Raw genomic sequence first — 6,000 nt, 5'->3', positions numbered from 1 at the left:
ACGCTTTCGGTCCTCCCTTTTTCTCCATGAAACCCTCCTGCATTCCGCCGGTCCGCTCTTCTCTCGTCTCTCACACTATCTTCTCTTTATAATGTATTAATTCTGCCGGTTCTCCTTTGTGTGATCGCCTCGTGTCCCTCGCTGTTCTCAGATCAGCTGAACAGGGACGGATCTCTCCAGCTGTGTGTGGCTGCTCCAGTACCGCAGGCAGGGTCGGCCATGTTGTTGTGTGGGGGTTGATGCAAGTTTAGTAGTAGGAAGTAGAGGCTACAAAGAGCTGGGACACTTTAGGATCTCACTTTTTTTTTTGATGCTGCAGCTGGATTAATCTTCTCTGGTGACAATGACTGTCTCCTCCATCCTCACAGACTGCATCGCTGCTTTGATTTAACTTCAACATTAAATCCGACCACAGTCTCTCTGCTGGATGGATGAAGGCGGTTCGGTCCCGGTTGGAATAACTCAGATTTTGTTTTGTGTCCCGGATCTGATTCAGTAGGGGAAGGGGGAACAAGGAGAAAACACAAGAAGAAGAACGCGGATTTTTGAAGGTAAACTCTCCAATTAAAGTGGTCTTTGTCAGCAGCATTAGATAAGGATGGGCCGATACGCAGGCTGCTCGCCTGTCAACAAAGGAATGAAATGTCTTATGATAATACACATACATACCTGTCTGTAGGTTGTAGCATGTGCTGCAATTCTCCCTGCAAACCAAGAGCTATAAATTAATCATGAAATCAATTTTTAAATAGGTGAAACATATCAGTGAAGAGCATGTGCTTAAAGTCCCAAAGGAATATTACTGCAAGCATATATGATGGCAGATACACACACTTTAAAGTAGGACAAGGTCAGCATGCCACAGATACGTGACACTATAATAACATGTTTATGTGTTAAATAGTTTAATTTATGTATATTTTATATGTGTAGTTATATTTAGTATGACAGTAAAGCAAATTGTTTAAAGTTAAAACTCCAATTTGGAAAATGGTGTAACTGATGTTTTTTTTATTAACTTGTGTACAGAAATGTTCTCAGATCTTTTCTGATCACTATCTTGAAGATGTTTCCCCCTTATTGTATTATTTTAAAGTCATGTTGGCTCAGGACATGAGGGAAACATGCCACCTCATCATCTTTTAATATTTAACCCAATCTTTGAATCATGCTGAGTCAGATTATTGTTAAATCAGTAGCAGGTTAAGGAGGATGAGAAGGCTCAGGCCCCTTTTGGTGTTGCTTTCAGTCTGAATTCAAAGTTCCAGATCAAACAACTGAGTCACAACAGTTTGATGTGTCTTCCCAAGTGTGTGCTGTTGCTTTCTTCTTCTACTTTTTCAACTCCACTTTAAGGCCAGGTACTGGGAAATTGTCCTTATTACCCGCACAGTGTGTGACTATCAAATTAAAATGACTGTAACGTATGAGGTGCCTCGACACATGTCATGTAAAAGATACAGCTCACCCTGAACTGCTCTGCGCAGCAGTGACTGAATCGTTGCTAGAAAGAATCCATATTAGGGCTGGCGAACATGGAGTGAAGGAAGGTAAAGGGGAATGCCGTGATTTCTAAGATAAAGGTGATTAATAAGTGGCAACACTGACAACGAATGGACATTGACTTTGTTTACTCAAAGGACTTCTGCATGACTTTTTGCTCAGGGAGTGTTGACATTCCTGTTCATATACTTCATAGTCTCATATCTGAAAAGAAAGCTTTGAATTCCTGTTCATATCACTCATCAGTGCAAAGTTATGTTTTATTAACATGTTACTGCTCAACTCAGGATCAACCTGACATGGGATCAAGTACAACAATATGCATGCTGATTTATATCACTGGCAATACAAGTTATATGTATTTACATGGTAAATACATGTATTGTTATCAATAAAACACATTTTAACATGTCATCTGATATCAAGTCAATGTTCACAATGTTCCACTTCTCTGATTGGTCAGTTGCCGCGGGAAATTCCGCCAGATGTGACTCTTTACGTCCTGACGTCCGTTACTGACCGCTCTCTTTATGAGGACTACGGTTGACTGCTCCTCAGATCTCTGCAGGGTAAATCCAGACAGCTAGCTAGACTATCTGTCCAATCTGAGTTTTCTGTTGCACAACTAAAACAACCTTCTAACACACACATGTTCCACCAAAACAAGTTCCTTCCCGAGGCTATTTTGAAGTGCCACCGGGGCTCCTGGGCGCTTAGCACTACCCAAGACAATTGTGAATGGTTTAAAGAAATGCCAATAAACCAGAGCACCTTATTCTCCCATTCCAAAATGCTATGTGGACTAGACAGATCCTCCAATGCAGTTCTGTGGAGGAAGGTCTGGCAATGTGAGACTATCTGACACCCCTCCACAGTTATTGTGAAAACGGTGCAGTTGAAACAAACACACGTGTTGATAATGTAAAGATATAAATCAAACTGCAGCCTGACTAGCTAAGTCAAAACTCAGGAGCTCCAAGAAGAAAACCAAGGGTACAGAGAGAACAAGAAAATGAATAGACCAGAGAGGCAATAGCCAAAAAACTAATTGTGTCCTTGGCAAAGATGGCTAGTCAGACTAGCAGTTTTGGCAAGGGGATAAAGCAGCATTGCCATCTTTCAAAAACGGTGTGTGTGAATATTTCCGCATACTGTTATAGACTCCATCTCTGGCCTCTAAAGGCTAATGGCCAAGAGCTTACTTGAAATGACCTGGGTTGGCATTAGAGCTGAGGGTGATGGTGGTGGTGGTGGATGTGGATGAGGAGCCCAATTTGGAAAAGGTTGTCCTCCTGTCTATAATTCCTAATGGCTGGCCGGCTGATAGTGGAAACCCTGACCTTTTTTAAATGACATTGACAAAAAAAACAATTACGTAATTGCAGATCCCTGAGCCACTTAATAAGGTCAGTATAAAGCTGATCCCAATTCGGTGAATGAGATTGGTGCAAAGTTCCTGTGCCATTTAATCTGTATGGAGCAGCTGATTTTTCAACCCAAATTAAATTTTTCTGTTTTTCGCGCTTTAGGAAAGAGTGTTGCAATTAATCGCTTCTGACTAACTGTTCAAGTACTTTAGAAAGGCAAGAGGCCAAAAATGTGTGAAAGCTTGCCTCATACTTCTGTGATGTTTTGTGTGCAGACATCTTGTCTGTAGTCAATATGTGATAGTGGGTCTGGATATATTGATGTCTGATGTATTTGGGGTGGCAGCAGCTCAATCTGTAAGGAGTTGGCTTGGGAACCAGAGGGTCACTGCTTCATGTCCCCGTACGGAGTGTGGACTGGCAGCTTGAGATGCTAGTTCACCTCCTGGGCACTGCCTGGTGCTCTTGAGCAAGACATCGTACCGCCCCCAACCGCTCAGGGTGCTGGTCCAGCACTGGCAGCCCACTCACTCTGACATTTCTCCATTTGTGCATGAATAGGTCCTGACCATGTGTGTGTATTTCAGGCCTGTGTGTAGTGAATTATAACAAAAACAGAGTGTGAATTGTAATTTTGGCTGTTGTATAAATTATATAAATATATTTCTCCAGAGTAAACAGTTCAGTCACTCTATTAGATGTTGACAGTTCAAACAGCGCCCCTGTTCTGTGCTGAGAAATGGATGATTGTAGAGACACTTAGATTCCCAAAAAAGCTCACACTTAAACCCTAGACTCAGATGCCAGTATTCAGATATTCCCAAAAGACCTGTTTATTCTTGAAATATGTGATGTCTGTTCTGTGGCAGCACACTTGCTCACATGAACAACAAAAGCTTTCTTTAAGGACTTGTGGACGGATTTGTTGAGTTAAGAACATTTAGTAATAATATTAACTCACATTTCAAAGACAGTTTTTTACTCAGACAGACAGCTGAGGAATTAAGCTGCTATATTCCAAACTGAAACAGATGAGAACCTTTAAGTCTTTCTCTGCCTTTACAAGGTATTTATTTATACAAGGTATAGTTTCTTTTCAAACTATTTTAAGCTTTTGAAGAGGTCTACTTTGAGCAGGCTCGCAAAAGAACTCAGAAAGTACATTGTAGATCTCATTTTTAATCACTTGTTTATCTTTCTCTAGACGCTCTTTTGAGGCTTAACATCCGTAAAATCACAAAATGTCTCTAGTTGTAACCCTTTGGCATCAGAGGAATGTGGTAGATGGTGGCCAGTAGCATCTGTTGCAGATCTGAATCCCAGTAAAGCTCCAGAGACCCTTCCCGTCTGCAGCCGCTGACAGTTGTCTGACGCGAGGCTGAGCAGGGTTTCACTCAGACCGCTGGCTGATGGGCGGAGGAACTCCACCTTCATACCCTTCAGCTCGGCTGCATGACTGTCATCCAGCCAAATGTCAACCTCATCAGAGTCTAGATTATCTAAACCCCAGGGGAGTGGAGGCACTTTGTAAACAAAGTGAGATGCCGAAAGATCTATTTTAGAATCAGCTTTTAGTATCCATCTGTTCATTCAGATTGTTAGTTTGTGTGAGATAACACATAGTTAAGGCTTCTTTTGTTCAATAATGTTTATTTCACTTATAGGGCTGCACAATATGAGGAAAAGATGTGAAATGCAACGTTGTTGAATATCGCGATAACGATATTACTTGTGATAAACAAACAGATATTAAAGTGTATTAAGCAGGGCTGTAGTCAAGTCCACTTTTGTCATGTGCAAGACCAGGACTAGCTGAGTCCAAAGAGGTTCAAGTCCAAGTCAAGACCGAGACCAATTGAGAAAATACCAAGACAGAATAAAAGAGTCGTCTTCAAGACCACTTACTCACCTGTTTATAATTTATGTGACATTAGATACTGTATATGTTCTACTTTATGATGATATTTAGCTTTTTTATTTGTAACCAAAAAGCCATTTCAGAGTAACACTCTATAGGATCAAATTAAGCCATATTATTTACTTAAAATAGAAAATGTTCCCATTCTTGAAGTCATTACTTGACCTATAGAAATCATAGTACAAAGTGCTCGCTGACATTGTGTCGGTGGCACAAAATGAAAATAGTTGATGATTGCCTGATGATTGAGGTATACGATGTTGCTAGGCGTATACCAGGCGACCAATCTCGATTTAGAATTAAACTAAAACCTGTTTTCTGAAAGAGCGCACTTCATCTATGGTTTTGTTTTGAAGGAGAAAGTCAGTTTAGAAAAAAAAGCATATAATGCTGGCTTTGTCGAGACCAACTACAATATTTGGCAGGTCCAAATCCCGAGTCCGAGACAAGTCAGAGTCAAAATACCGACGACTCCAAGATGAGTCCAAGTCATCAGAAAAGCGTCTCGAATCCCAACTACAGCCCTGGGATTAAGTTCTGAATTTCTGCTGCTTTTAATATTCTGCTAAAATACAACGAATTGTCCAACATTTTTTTATATTACAAATTGAACACTAAATTGAATATAAAAGGCACCACTAAAAGAACAATGACAGATACATTATTTAATTCAGTTTTATACAGATTCATTCTGTTTTTTTTTTTTTTTTTTTGCAATATGTCACCGCCTTTCGCTATACAATTCATAAAGAGCAAAAGGCTAGTCAGTTTAAGCATCATTATACCAACAATTCCACAAGAATGAAAGTATAATACGTCCAAAAACATTTCCAGTACCAGAACAGCGAGGGAAATATGACTGTAATGAAATACAGTAGAGTCATATTTCATTTATTTTGTTTATTGTGCCAGTTGATATCACGATGATGATAAAAAAACAATATAGTGTTCAGTCCTACTTCACTAACCCATTTTCTATTGTAACTTAACCCATACTGTTTTATAAAGTTTGTCATTTCTCTCCTCACTTTTCTACATCTCTGAATTGCTTAATAAGCTTACTGTCATTTAAATTTTTGGATTCTGGATCAGTTAATATGTTGGCTTCTGTTACATTGGTCACTAATAAAAGGCTCATGCCCATTGGTGTGTAGTAAAACAAGTAATGGCTTTTTTTTATCAATTATTAACTTAAAGAAGCATGTTCTGTCC

General features: G+C 39.8%; 1 protein-coding gene across 2 annotated transcripts in view; it reads left to right on the top strand.

Annotated features, from left to right (window-relative positions):
- LOC117937786 (tyrosine-protein kinase yes-like) overlaps positions 1–6,000 on the top strand; it is a 22,935-nt gene continuing 16,935 nt past the window's right edge. For both annotated transcript variants that reach the window (XM_034861996.1, XM_034861997.1), the window contains exon 1: positions 1–551. The gene's annotated coding sequence lies outside the window, so the exon portion shown is untranslated. The remainder of the gene's footprint in view (positions 552–6,000) is intronic.

This window comes from Etheostoma cragini, chromosome 22 (assembly GCF_013103735.1).
Source record: "Etheostoma cragini isolate CJK2018 chromosome 22, CSU_Ecrag_1.0, whole genome shotgun sequence".
Lineage (NCBI taxonomy): Eukaryota > Metazoa > Chordata > Actinopteri > Perciformes > Percidae > Etheostoma > Etheostoma cragini.
This window is presented reverse-complemented; position numbering and strand designations above follow the sequence as displayed.